This window comes from Hippichthys cyanospilos, chromosome 10 (genome assembly GCF_059441005.1).
Source record: "Hippichthys cyanospilos isolate Australia breed blue-spotted pipefish chromosome 10, RoL_Hcya_1.0, whole genome shotgun sequence".
Classification (NCBI taxonomy): domain Eukaryota; kingdom Metazoa; phylum Chordata; class Actinopteri; order Syngnathiformes; family Syngnathidae; genus Hippichthys; species Hippichthys cyanospilos.
This window is the reverse complement of record NC_142378.1, coordinates 17,090,611-17,105,692: the sequence shown is the minus strand read 5'-3', so window position 1 is coordinate 17,105,692 and position 15,082 is coordinate 17,090,611. Positions and strand designations below refer to the sequence as shown.

The following is a 15,082-nucleotide window of genomic DNA, read 5'->3' as shown; positions in this document are numbered from 1 at the left end:
TCTACAACCAGTATTGAATCTGTTATGTTATGGCCAGTATTTTAATTTGACTGTATTTTCAATTCTAAGCCGAAATTTTTGCGTTACCATGGGAACAGAGACTCGGTCTATAGCATGCACTCTGTCATTGCCAGTGCATAAGTGGGCTCGTACTAATTTGTAGGTGGAAAAAAAAACAATCAGTGTGAGATCGTTGATTGAAATTGGATACTAGTAATTCAGCCACACAGCAATGATTAGCACATCTGCTTCACAATGGAAAAGCAGCGTGGGTTTACACGAAATGTGTTCATGCCGGCTTCTGCCAACATTCCAAAAACAATGCATGTTCTGTTTCCTGCAGACTTAAAAAATTCTAGGTGTGAAAGTGGGGGCCAATTCATGTCTAATCACACTATCCAAGTTTTATCCCTCCATCTCACCACATTTTGCTGGGATGGTCTGAGTTCATCTGTGACCTGAATTAGGACAAGTGCCAGAGAAAATGCAAAGTTCTTTTATTCAGTCAGTATGGTTGAGTAGTGGTTAGCACATCAACCTCTAGTCCTGAGGTCTGATGGTCAAAGGCATGCTAATCACCTGTTTAAAAGGTCATTTGCTCAGGACTACCTTTGAAATTTCAGCCTCTCAACATTTAATATGCAACATCTAGTCCTCCTTCAAAGATGATTGATTATCTTTGTGCGATCAAAATGAAACATTTACTATTGCTTTGGAAAACAATGATAAACGTTTTTACACATATTCTGACATGTTATAGATCAAATGAGTCAAAAATTGTGATTCATTCTTGTTTGGGAATTATCCACACTGTCAGTTTGAAATCATTTATATTTTTCTAACAACGAAAGAAATATTAGCTTCTATCAAAATATGTAAAAATAATTAACAGATTAATAGATTTCTGAAAAAAAATGTTGACTGTAGCACAAAATGATTAAAAAATGAGAGATGGGAATGAAGTGTGTCTATGGGGAGTCTTAGATATTTCTAATCTACTATTGACCCTCAAAAAAGCACCTGTTAGTGCCACTGTCACCCCCTGTACGTTACGCTGCCACCTCTCCTGTCACACAGGCTTGTAGATGAGCTGCATGTGTGACATTCATATAGATAAGCGTGTCAAGAAGATAAGTCAGCCTTTTTCATTCAGGCATGCTGAGCTTTCATGTCACCACCTTTTTATGAAACTCTGGCATTTGGGCCGGCATTTATGTGAGAAGAAATACCTCAAAAGTCACATGGAGGTCAGACATTGTGAGATGGCAGTTTACCATGCCTAATTTATAAGACGAAAGCTATAAGTGTTTTCTTTGGCTTATATTTAGGAATGGGTTAGTACAGATACTGAGCCGATACTTGCCCTTATTTCAAGCTGTTGGTTCTTGCAATGGCTGTCAATACTGTACTAGTATTTGGCGCTTGCTTGGAGCAGTTTCACAAAGAAGAAGGAATTACCAATAACTTCATAAAATTTAAATGAAAATCTTTCTCGAAATAGCAAAATGATCTGTTATTGTTTTTTTGCGGGGATATTTAAACAAAAGTATATGGGTGTCTAGTATCTTGATATCGTTTACCACTCAAAAGTAGAGTGCTTGTACTAGTATCGGAGTACTCGTACTGGTATTGTTCTGAAAAAAGTGCTATTCCTACTTATTTTTCAGTTCAACCAGCATCCAATATCAGCAGTTGCTGTTTTTTTTTCTTTTCTAAATCTAACGGAACGATTCACTTTAAGATCTGGATTGAAAAAATATGTTGTGTCATTATTTATTAAGTCACCCGTGATGACAACACCCCCCCTTCAATGAATTTAGTTTAGTAATCCTCTCTAGTCGCAGGTTATGGGCACAGTTCATTGGATTAACAGTGGTGGGGATCGAAAAAGCCTCTTTTGGTTCCTGACCCACTTGATAGCATTTGGCATATTGTTGCATTTTTTTTTTTTTTTACTTGATTAATCCTAATACAGCTTCAACAAAGCGGCTTGGGGGGGAAAAAAGTGCCAGGGTTGAAGGATAGTGAGGCAAAATCCACTCGCCCACATAGAGGTTAAATAACTAAAGTTTTTTTTTTTTTTTTAATCGCCGAATATAATAAGTCAAAGTCAATTTCAGATTCTACCGCCTCTTGTGTTCAGTAGCATGAGGGGATATGAAAGGCAGCCTCCATAGACTTACTATTGGTCTTTTTTTTGCTGAAATTGTTTTTTCACACTTGTAATATTCGTATGGCCTCAATGCGGAAACTACTCTATATAAGGCTGAGGAAGAGGATGACCTCCAACCATAATTTTATTACCGTCTCTGTGTTGGTATTAATACCTACGTGACCAGTGAAACGATTACTCAGGCATGCCGATAAACGACTCGCAAATGTGACCAATTTGGTCTCAGTCTCAAGCCCTGCACTGCCCCTTTTCTTCTGCCAATTTTGAGGTCCCACTAGTGTACTTTAAGACACGAAAAGAACACACACACACACATGCATGGTGCACACACACTGAGGTCAGATGTAGTGGTGGGAGGGTCAGGAGCATTATGAAGACCACTTGAATTAACAGAACAGCCCCAAGCCTTTCCTCTAAAACCTCCGGCTGTGTGTGTGTTGGAGGGGGACTTAATCCCGGTGGTCCTCTGTCTCGTCCATTAAATAACACCCCCCAGCACCCTTCCCTCCCTTTTACACACATTTATGTTCAGTGTGTGTGTGCGAGCAAGCCAAGCTGTGTGTATTTGCAGCTAGTGGAAATAGACTCTTGTTGATAATTCTTGCAAGGAGACACACACATTCTTAGAAGCCCCAAGGGTCTTATCTTCTTTTTGTGTGTGTGTGTGTGTGTGTGTGTGTGTGTGTGTGTGTGTGTGTGTTGGGGGGGGCTTCACACACGCGGGCTAGCAGATGTCTGGGTCATTAAGGTTAGGCCAGCTGATTAGCATGACAAACGTGCACCTCCCCACCCACCGGAGGTGGAGGGGGGCTCGCTTTTGACTAGGCAAGTTGACGACACGGGTCACAGGTGATGTTGATTTTTGTCAAAGATGGCTTGAATGGGGGAGGCGTTGCCGACTCAGACTCAATTAGAGCAACAACATACACATGAAAGCAATCGGAAACCCTTGGGATGCTATTTTCGAAGACTTGCATTAGCACCCAGCAGAAAAACTGTCGCATCTTCATTTTTGTGCCGGGGCATGTCAAGTTTGTTGTTAAATTAAGAGAATTAATTTTGAAAATGAATGCAACTTTAATTGGCATGAACTGTCTTTTTCACTGCCACAACGACACGAACACCCGATGCCCTTCTATGAAATTGCCAAAGAAAGAAAACTTCACAAATGTGGATAATTATTGGCTCAGCACGTGCTTGCTCTGGATTCATTTCCTATGGAACCAGGTTGACAAGGTGAAAACAATCTACCCTCATCCCTCAGAGTTAAAAGCAATATTTCATTTAATTTGAGGGCAATATTCTGAATCTTCATTCTGAAATTGTTTACTGAAACTATTGTTTACAATCGCTACTCTTACATGCAGATAGAGTCCATGTGGAGAAGATGAGATTTTTGCAAAATGTTTATGCAAAATAATGCCTGATAATTTTTCCAGTTTTTACAATGTTTTTTTTTTTTTTTTTACCGAACAAAAAATCTCGCATGCAAATGTAAGCATAAAGTAAGTCAGGCTCATTTTTCTTACTCGGTAGTTCAACAAGATGCATGCAGCTCGTGTATTTAATTTTTTTTAAATTGTTTACCAACTATCTTTGTCCTATTTGCCAGTATTTTAAGATTCGTTTATACAACTGGAAAACCAAAATATCAACAACTATTCAGTATTTTAGAATTCAGATAAAAGATTACTTTTTTGTTTTTGTTTTTTAGCTTGGGGAAAAACAATTATAAACAAACAATTATAAACACATCTCAGGCTTTCAGCTTCCAAGTTTGTTGTTGTTTATGTCTATCAAACTGCATTTGAAAGTGAACTGGCTGCTCTCGTAAGTATATGGGGCACTTGCTAGCGCTAGATGCTACAATAATGCGCAAGCAAGCCACTGCTTAACATTGGCATCAGGTGCCAATCAATACAATGTCAGTGTAATTAAGTCATTTTTCCCCAAAGCCCCTTGTCCAAAGAAGATGCAAACATTGAGTTTTGACGAAGGCAGCAAACGTGCTTTCACATCAGGACTAACATGTTTATGCTACTTTTAGGGAGCGCTCGAGGACATGAAATGACAGTCTCCACATTGTACTATTAATTGAAACAAAGTACTGTATTTTCCGCACTATAAGGCACACCTAAAAGCCTTACTTTTTCTTTTTTTAAAGCTGACGTTGCGCCTTATATTAAAGTGCGCCTGCCTTATATATCTGATCATATCATGTCCTGACTGCATAAACTGCAACAATCCCTTGAGCGCAGCGCCATCTAGTGGATACATAATAGAATGCAACTGCAGCCCCAGCCGCCACTGTAGTTTTGATTTCATGCGCACCTAAAAGCCTTACATTTGTGTGACATTACTTCTGAAAAATAATAAAACTGATGTTTATTCATTTTGGGAGTGAACAGAGCTGTGGGACTGCTTTTATTCTATAATGTTTGTCATATGTGTGTTATATGTTTGTTATTGTAACAAATGCACATTATATATTTTGTTCAAAAGTAAAAGTTTATATAATCTAGAAAAATGTCTATTTACCAAAAAAGATTTTAAAATGAGGTATTTTACAGCTGTAATTTCAATATTGTGCTACCGCGATACTGTGATATTTTTACTCAAGGTTATCACACCATCAGATTCTGATATTGTCCCATGCCTAGTCGGTAGCAACACTTTGTAAAGTCAGCCGCAACACACTGGTGCGAACAATTTCAAAATAAAAGCAATACATTATTGGGTATGGTAAGGTTTGTTTTGTAATTGGCCTTCCCTCACTTCGTTTGTTGTGTGCGGTATTGTCATGCAGAGCATTAAGAAGCAGAGTATTATCTGCGTGTACTCTCTTGCATTTTGGGCCCAACAATCTAAAAAAAACAACCAATTTAAAATAGCCCCTCATGCTGTGCAAGGATGAGAAATGTCGTAGCATTCCCATGTTTCGATCAAGGTCTTTAAAATAATGATCAAAATACACTATTGATTATTTCATAGTCAATTTGTTTTTGATTCGTTGTGCCTTTAAAATACGTGCCACCTTTGTAGGATTTGAGTTGTTTTCCCTCTGTAATAAAATATAATACAATACAAAACATCTTTTATTCATATAGCAATATCGCAACAGCTACAGTTGTAAAATGCGCTTCACAGAACATATAGCAAAAAGATATTGACTCAAAAATAAAAGCAGACTCTTACCGTTGTCGAGCAGTGTAAATGTGCTTGCCGCATGCATCTGCATGTTGATGTGGAGGAAGATGGTACCGATTCATAAGCAGTCGGCTGCCTTGTTTGCGGAATGGCCTTTTGTTGTTTCTTCCGTGACAAAATGTACTGAATTTAAACGATTTATCATTTGCGTTGGCATCGGAGTGCTTATCGGGCGTGCGTTTTTGTGGACCTGCTGCATCAGTATTCAGCAGCTTGTTCCCCGTGGGGAACGTGGCTATGGGGAAGGTCGATTGGCAGCGTCGGTGCGTTGAGCTAACCCTTCACCGGTGCAGAACGGTGCGCTGGGCAGGAACAAAGCTCTCCACGGGGGTTGCTTGATTGGCCCAGCTGGCCTCAACCCTGCCAGAGCCCCCCTTAGACCTTTGCCTCGACACAGAACACGACCGCACCGCATTGCAGCAGACAAGAGAATTAGCTGCTCTGTTTGTCCGCCTAAGAGCGCTAAGGCCCTGGACTGGAACAAAGTGTTGCTTCATCCCCATGATCCCTTTCAGGCTCCGTGAGGATTCACAGCAAGGCAACGACAACACTACTTTTGTTTGTGTACTTCCTGCCTCCGTGTAACGCACATTGAGGGTGTCGTGTGGGCTACGACGCGATTGAATACTAATGCTTTTGGTGAAGCCGGATGTGGCTCATCGCCAAAGTCATTTTTGCACACTGTTCCAGGTGTCGGTATCCAGGAAATGCCCGCACCTACAACGCGGGCTCCATGTCCGCAAACCAGTTATTTTTCTTGTTTTTGTAGAAACTATAATTGAATTTTCGTTTAACTGCTATTTGTATCGGGGTAATTCCATTATCCGCTACATAGTGGCTTGTATATTTAGTTTGTGGCTGTGTAAACATGAAAGAAGAACGAAATAATAACAAGTACAGTATTGCATTTCAGCCCGGCATAGGCTTTTTTCCCCTTTTTTAATATTATCATAATCATCATCATCATCTGCTTTAAGCCTTTTTATGGCTACGTGACACAAAGCCTAAAGGTCAGGGCTGTGCAAACTCTGTTCAGTTACTATATAAGGTTTAATAATTTAAAGTAAATTAATGTACTGCAGTAATATTTGTCTTAAATATGTATAATATGAAGACTTTTCACATTAAAAAAATAAATAAATAAATTCCGTGAGGGGGGGTACCGCTACTTCGCGGTTTTCACTTCACGATGGGGTTCCGGTCCCCATTAAAGTCTTTAATGAAAGGCGAAAAATAAGTGATTGCTGTATTTTCAATAAAAGATTTTTATTACTAAAACAAAGAGTATCGTGAAAAAGTTATGTCTCCATTTGATTCAATTAAGAGTGCACCAGTTAGAGAACACAGAAAGGTATTCCATTTGACTTGTTTATTAATTTTGGTGTTTCGGCATATACACACAAAACCATAAACTTGGCGGAATATGGATTGTGCGAAACTGGGTAATTATGGCAAAAAAAAAGCCTGAGCAGCATCACAAGGAAAAGGTAAACGTGGATGCTGCTCAACTTTGGGTGTTTATGCGCTTCGAGCTCATTGAACATTACACTGCCGATGCGTTCACATGCAATGAGAGAAATCTGAAATACACTCAATGCACAACAAATACATAACTTATGAATAAGGATATGAACACAAAAAATTATGAATGAAAATATGAATCATTCGCAAAGATGACTCCGTTTTGCTATAGTTAGTCGCCAAACAGTTGAGACATCCTATACATCACAGGTGTCAAACTCAAGGCCCGGGGGCCAGATCCGGCCCGCTACATCATTTAATGTGGCCAGCCAAATGCTAATGACGACTTCAAGTTTCTGGCTAAAATACCAAATTTGCCAACATTTTAAAGGTAAAATAAAAAATAAACATTATAAAATAAATCTAAATTAAAAAATAAAAAAACATTAAAATATATAAATTACAATAAAAAAAACTACAGAAATTATTAAAAAAAAAATCACACACAAAAAAAAACAAAAAAACATGGCCCATCACCACCACCACCCACCCCCACAACCAATAGTTTTTCTCTGGCTTCTGATTTGGTAAATGTTCAAAGATCATATTCTACTGAAAATTATAACGGCCCTTCCATAGAAACTATAGCCACAATGCGGCCCACGATAAAAATGAGTTTGACAACCCTGCTATACATGGTATCATAGTTTGAATCAAGCATTAAAATGCACTACAAATATGGTTTTGTAACCATTCACAATTGAACAAATCTTTACCATACCGCCAATTTGAAACGCGTGAAGCCGACCAATAGCAGACCAGCATCTTAGTGTTTCTGGAACACCGACCAATAAAAGACCAGTATCTCAGGGAGTCGAGACGCCGACCAGTAGCAGAGCAGCATTTTAGTGAGGCGTTGCAGCGGAGGCAGTTTGAGGCCAACAGAAAATAAAAGCAATTACCTAAAACCGCCTCAAGAGAGAGGCAAAACAACAAACACAACCAACCCAACAGATCTTGACAGTTGTTGATGTTAATCGTAAAGCAGGCTAAATGCCTTAAAGAGGGGACGAAAAACTCAGTATTCCAGATCGTATCGTGAAAAAAAACGTAAGCCAGGGACGCTGTAACCCAGGGGTCCACTGTAATATGTGTGTGTGCGTGTGTGTGTGTGTGTGTACCAGTTTAATTTCCTTCAAAGGTCAGTGACTCTAACAACAAACAAAGCTGTGCAATTACTTTCAAGGTCATTGTAGGCCATTGACAGCAAATTGTTGACGGTTGCTGCAGAGTACATCTGAGCCAAAATAACATTAAAGAAGCTGCCTACATTTCTGGCAAGTACTCTGGCTGTGTCCTATGTGTAACAATGTTCATCGTGTGGCAAGACAAAAGCTTTTTTATGCAGAGCATCTAACCCTCCCTCTAGCTTTCCATCCATTTATCCATCTTTTCATTTATCTATTCATCGTCATCTCTATCGGCACTTTGCTGCAAACTTAGAGACTAATCTTTCGCCCCGCTTGCCTTTCCTCCCCTGTGGGTTGTTGTGAGTAATAACCTTGCTTTTTACAAGCAGACATCAATCATCTGCACAACCGTACGGGGTGTAATCTTAACCCTGAACCCCCCCATCCTCCCCACTGTCCCTCTCCACGCGTCTGGCTTTAATCTCAGACATACTCTCCAAACCGTTGGCATGGTCCTGCCTCACCATTTTCCCCCCTCAACTCTTGACAAATTGCCCATTTCCCTTGGCTTTGCAATTGCTGCACTCTTTTCCTGTGAGTGTGCGTGCCTGCGTGCGTGCGTGTGTATGTGTGTGTGTTCCTGTACGACTATACTTGTGAGAACCAATTTCGGATTTCTACCGACAGAGTGAAGACATTTCGGAGAAGTGAGGACAATTTGGCCGATCCGCACTTGTTCAGACCTCTTTTTGAGGGTCAAGACTTTTCTTCATTTCTGATGGTTAAGGGTAAGGGTAGGAAATGCATTTTGTCAATGGATGTCCTCACAAGTATAGCCGTACAAACTTGTGTGTGTGCATGTGTGTTTGCATTTTTTTCTGCATCCGTGTCTCCAGGGCAGCATGCCATGAGTGTCATGTTTGTGTTTGTTTTTACCGCACGCTTGGCTGGCCTTGCACACGGGGTCAAGATAGTTGCACAGAGCAGGGAGCCGAGCTGAGTCGAGCCAAGTCTGTGTTTGCAAGGGCACCTCACTCCAAGTGATAAAAGTAGAATAATCCTCTTTAAAGCATCTTAACGAGGTCAACTCTGTCGGCTGCTAGGGGAGGTGTGTGAGGGGAGGAGGAGGGGAAATTGGGCTAAGCCTTGGCTTGGACCGTGAGAGATAATAATCAAAATCAAATTCCTGGCCCAAACAGGATTAGGCTCTCTCTGCACTCCAAAGCTCCTGTCCAGAGCGGCTGAAGACACAATCCCTTACCTCAGAATTACCGTGCGTGCGCACACACTCCTACACACACACACGCACACGTTTTAACTCAAATACACACATACTGGAAGCAGCTGTGTTGACCGGGGTTCTTGGAAATAACCTTTCGCGTTTCTGTGTAGTGATTGGGCGGTAGCTATTCTTTAGATGGACTTATACCGGAGGTCTAAGTGCCCAATTGGGATTTTGTGTGAAATTTGAATCACCCCTTTGTCAACGTTGACGAACCTTTTCACACTGCACTTGGTTTACTTGTTGCGTATTGATGGACAGCATATTAGTATGACAGCGATCCCCTTGCCATAGTAGCCTTTGGGGAAGTAAAACAAGGACATTTCCCATTTATTGGTTTATTGCAGCGGTGTTCAATGTGTTGAGGTGGTGGTATTGATAGCATGACATTCTGTGACTTTCCCCCCCAAAAAAGAGAGGAAAAAAAACAACACAACAGCAACAACAAGTCACTAAAAGCTCACTGCAAATGCATATATGCTACAGGTTATACAGTATAGTTTTACCAAATCGCTACTGTCATTACTAGGATTAAGAATTAAGAATATATATTTTTGCTTTATTACCGTAATTCCCCAAATACAAGATGCACCTGTATGTAAGACGCATCCTTAAATTTGGGGTCAAATTCTGCTATTTCCTATTTTACTGTGTATGAGATGCACAGCACTTTGGCAACAATGTAAAAACTTCAGCAAAACAGAATAAATCTCATCCTCTTAAGCTCTTCATATTTTCTTGTCTTCATATCCATAATTTATATATTTGTTAAGTGTTAAGGTGAGCATGTTTCAGATTTCACACATTGTGAGCGGTCAATGAACGTTTCACCAGTGTAACGTTGCACGTGCTTTATAATATTCAGTACATTTTCAGGACTATTTATAACCAATTTTAATTGCTCGTCAATCTGGTGACCAGTGGTTGCGTTATTACTGTAGCCAATCCTTAATGCTATCTTGGATGACATCTCAACTGCGTTACTAAATTGGTCCATGCACTCACCATGATCTAATCTGATGTGCTTGGTCCCAGTTTTGTGCCAATGTAGTAAAATTTGTATCCTCTGCCCCTGCAACTTCAGTGGACATGCGGCTCTTCTGATTTGGATTAATCAAATAATCATTGAAAGGCTTCCACATCCCCCTTGCTGTGTGCTCACAGCCAGTCATTTCTGTTTGGTTCATTGAATTAGTATTTCTATTGACATTCTAGATGGGCTAACGTGTGGGTGGTCATTGAATGCATCTCTAGTCAACTGTGAGTGCACACAGGACGCACTTTCTTTTGCTTCCCCAAGTGGCTATCAATCGTTGAACGCGAGCAATTTTTTTAGAGGGCAAAACTGAAAATCAATCGACATAACATACCTTGCTATACCAAAACTGGCTATGGTCCGATTTTTTTTTTCCGTGATTTGTCGAGCACATAAACAGGAAGTAGTTCTATTTCCGATTTGACGTAAATGCAGTTTACAGGTGCTCCTCAGAAAATTGGAATATCCTGAAAATGTTATATTTATGCAATTCCACTTAAAAGTGAATTTGACATATTAAATAAACAAACAAAATGCGAATTAACATATATTCAAATTTTTGTCATTTGAATGACTGTGAACCTACAGAAAAATACTTTTCTAGGTTTGTGGTTTCAATAAGCTGTACATCTTAATCGGCAAAGTTACAAGAAACTGCTTGAGCTATGTCACTTAGCGTGTAATGGCCCAATAACTTTAGTTGGGTTCATCTTTTATGCTAAATTGCTTAAATTAAACAATTTTTACTTGATAGTCAAATTTTTTGGGTAGTACCTGTAAATTCCTGTTTAATTGGCACATCATATAAATTACTATGACAACTATGTGATTGACATGACCCAAACATTTGACTTGCTGGACTAAAAAAAATTAAAAAATCGGGACAAATCAATAAGGCTAGGAAAATATGTCAGGACTCTGGACTCAAGGATAAAAATTGGGGCTGTCCCAGTTAAAAAGGGATGGCTTGGTCACCCAGGTCAAGCTATGTTGATTAATCTTTTATAAAGGTATCTTGCGTGGTTCTGAACTCGACTTGCATGGCTAGTGGGAGTTTTGCGGTTGCTATCCGTCGTATGACTAAACCAATGCTGCAAACACCAATTAGCATACGTTCGACTTGCTTGCGGTGCTGAGCTGTGTAAACTGAAAACTTTCTCTGATTTCTTTAGTCCTGTATGAAAGCAGGCTGATCATCATCTACTGAATCACAAAAAACATTTGCAAATACGCTTTTACTTTAGAAAAAAAAGATTAACATTTTTACCGGTTTTCTGATATTCTACAAACCAAATCAGCGATCAAATTGTAAAAAGTACTTTATAGAGGGATGGACATTAAAATGTGTTATAAAATTCAGTTCATTGATTATTAAACTGATTAATCTATTACTGCATTTAAATATTTGCTAGTTGCAGCCCTATATGATTTATTTTTTCAATTGCAGATATGCACCTATTGCAACTGAGTGTGGGTTCCAGTGTACCAAGTACAACTTTAATAAAGTTCTGATTAACTTAGAAGCTTGTTGCTCCACTTACACAAACATCAACTTCCTCGTGACTGTACAATTTACTGTTAGAAAACGTTTTAGTTACAGGAATAAACATTGCAAGCTGACCCTGTTAAATGAACCACATGCCTCTCACATTTTTGAAGCCGTTCATTTAGTTGTAAACCTAAATAAAGTTCTCTGAATAATATTAGACTTAACACTGAGTTACTTTGTGATCACTCAAACAAATACCCTTGGATATGGAGCCACATGCTGTGGTAAATTTCCACTCCAGTGTTAGCCGTTGAATAAATGTACTGACTTAAATGTAAGACAGTGCGTTTGCCTTCATCCTCCACCCACAAGTTTGGGTTTTTCGACGAACGCCGAAAGTGGATGCAGCCAAGTTGGCCTTGACTGGACTGTTGCTATGGTGCGCAACAAAACAGCCTTGTAGATTCACAAACATAACACGGCCAACTATTAGTCTCTCTGCGTAGATCTTCTGCAGTCCTTTTAAAGAGTGGGAGTGAGATAACATCCAGTCATTAGCCAGGGCTTACAATTCCAACGCAGCCTCCTAGCAAAACACACACACACACACACACACACACACACACACACCAAGTGAGATGCAAACAGCCAGGCACTGCTCCAGGAAATACGATCCCCACACTCCCACTACCCTTAGGCAGGATTTATACGGAGGAGGATGTTTTCCAATGTATCCTGCTGGTACTCTGCTGGTTTGTGTGTGTGCCCTAATCTCCTTCCATTCTCTTTGTTAACTGCTCAGTGGTGTAAAAACAACGTTTTGCAGTAGATTTCACATGGATGAGGCAGGGTGAAGAGGCAAGGGGAGATGTGTGTGTATGTGTGGATTGTGCCGGGGTTCAGGTGGGACGGGAAGGAAGGCGGGGCAGTAATTTCCTGAAACGACGAATCCCATTTATTCGCTGAAGACTGTCTCAATTGCCTCGCCGGCGCACAAAGCTTTTTAATGCTTTAATTACGTCTCAAAGGAGTGGGGCAGAATCGAATTAGAGGTTGTCCTACATTTAAAGTGCTGTGTGTGTGCGTGAATACGTGCGTGTGTGTGTCTACGCACCCTATGCAAATTGAGCATGCAAGGAAGAGGCTGTGTGGGCTGTGTGACTCATGGCAATGAATATTTTTGCCTCATACACACAAGCTCATCAAGCACCAACCGCACATACACACCATGTATCTTTGTCACACATTCTCACACACACAATCACACACACGGATGTTGGCGGCCATGGTTCCCTCCATACAACCTAGCCAGCCATGCTCATTCTTGCACAAGCACAATTTTGGCTCCCAACACATGCATCCACCTTTTCGGTCATAGCAGATGGCACATGTCGCTGTATTACGACAATATTTCATTCACATTATGGGCGTCCATCTGGTGTTGGGCACCCGTACAGCACCTTGTTTTGGACAGTGGCACAAAGAACGTTTCCAGTGTGTTGTGTATATGCGAGGTGACATGCTGTATATACATACAGTATAGTTGATACACTAACCGACAAATTTAACAGCCGTAGACAAGTTCCAGCTTCATGCACTTATTATAAAATTCTAATTTGAATGGTAAAACGATCCCTCCTGAAACATCTTTGTTGTCATGATTTTTAGTTTGACTGAAGCCTTTTTGAGAGCTTTGTAAATAAATCCTCCCAAACCCGATGTATTCATCCATTCATTAATTTTCTTTAGCGCTGGCCTGCATTAGAATCAGAGGTACCGTATTTTCCGCACTTATAAGGCGCACCAGATTATAAGGCGCACCCTTAGTGACATATTTTAAAACTTTTTTCACACAGCCCAATCACAATATAGTAGTACTCAAAGTAATAAAAATAATAACTCAAATAATAACTCTAAATTCTCAATAGCATAATAACTCAATGTTAATATGACCTATCTTGTTCAACTGTAAACAAACAAAAGAAACAGGTCAAGCTTACTTTATCAGTTCATTCCCCATCTATGAATCCCAATCTCAATATTGATCCATATATAAGTATATATAAATTGATTCTAGCTCAGTTGATTTAATGGCAACTTGGATTGTTTGCCAGTTACCTTCCGCTGGCGTTGGATAGATTCCCTGTGCCTCCAAAACCACCATTTTTAGGTGATTCAAAGATAGACAAGTTTGTCTCGCTATTACCATTGAATCGTCGAAAGCGGAGTTTATATGGAGCTTTGAATTCCAATTAGAAGCAAACTGAATTAACAAATGGAACGAAAAAGCTTCATAAGAACACCTTAATCAAAATAATAAGCAAATGGCATAATGACAGGGCTTGTATATTCCCATTTTACTAATGTGAACAAACGTCATGTAAATGCCTGGAAAGACTCTGTAATTCTGCCATTTTGGTTTGAGGCAGCTATTTTGGAGTCAATTTGACCATTTCCAAGGGTTAACAAAAAACAATCCTATTCTAAAGATTTTTTTTAATTAGTTTTTTAACCACAGATGAACCATAGAAATATCAACGCTAATTTGTGAAGAATTTGAGTTTTCCATCTACATGACAGCATAGCTTGTTGAGTCTCCATAAAAGGAAACTTCACAAGGTCAAATATAGAGCAATCGTTTGAAATTTGTTTGGCATGTCTATTAGTTTGACTTAATGAAAATGTTTTAATGTACCCCTAAATTTCTCTAAAATCTTGTAAATTCTTGCCTATTTAGGACTAAAAAAAAATAGAACAAGGTGTGCGTAATAAAGGCCGTTTTTACCTATTTAGACTATCAGCCGAAAGAGATCGCTGTGCCCAGTAAAAGGTTAATAAAAACTCCGGTGCAGAAAATGCACTAACTTCAATGAATCGTTTGCTGGTTTGGTCTGTTAAGTCCTAAAATCCGCAAAATATGGATCCACATATCCACTGTAAAAGTAAATGTTTGCAAATGTATTATTCTGATCCAGAACAGCCTATATTTTTGCTTTCATAGAGAGAGGATGAAAGAAAATGAGAATATTTCTTACCAAGAAGGTGAAATCTCTGTATTTGGACAATTTTATGTCCCTAAACAATGAACAGATAATCAAATATATTTATTAAGTTTGTAATCAAATGTGTCGTCGATTAATCGTTGCATCTCAAACCCTAGTAATTCAGCTCCATGTTGTCTTCTGTGTTCTGAAGGACCTGAAACCTGTACATGTGTATTCTGATGTGCTGTTTCCCTTCAAAG

At 39.5% G+C, this 15,082-nt stretch overlaps 1 protein-coding gene across 2 annotated transcripts in view; it reads left to right on the top strand.

The window, feature by feature from the left end:
• Positions 1–15,082, top strand: part of tle5 (TLE family member 5, transcriptional modulator) — a 43,942-nt gene that overhangs the window by 815 nt on the left and 28,045 nt on the right. The gene's annotated exons all lie outside the window — the stretch shown is intronic.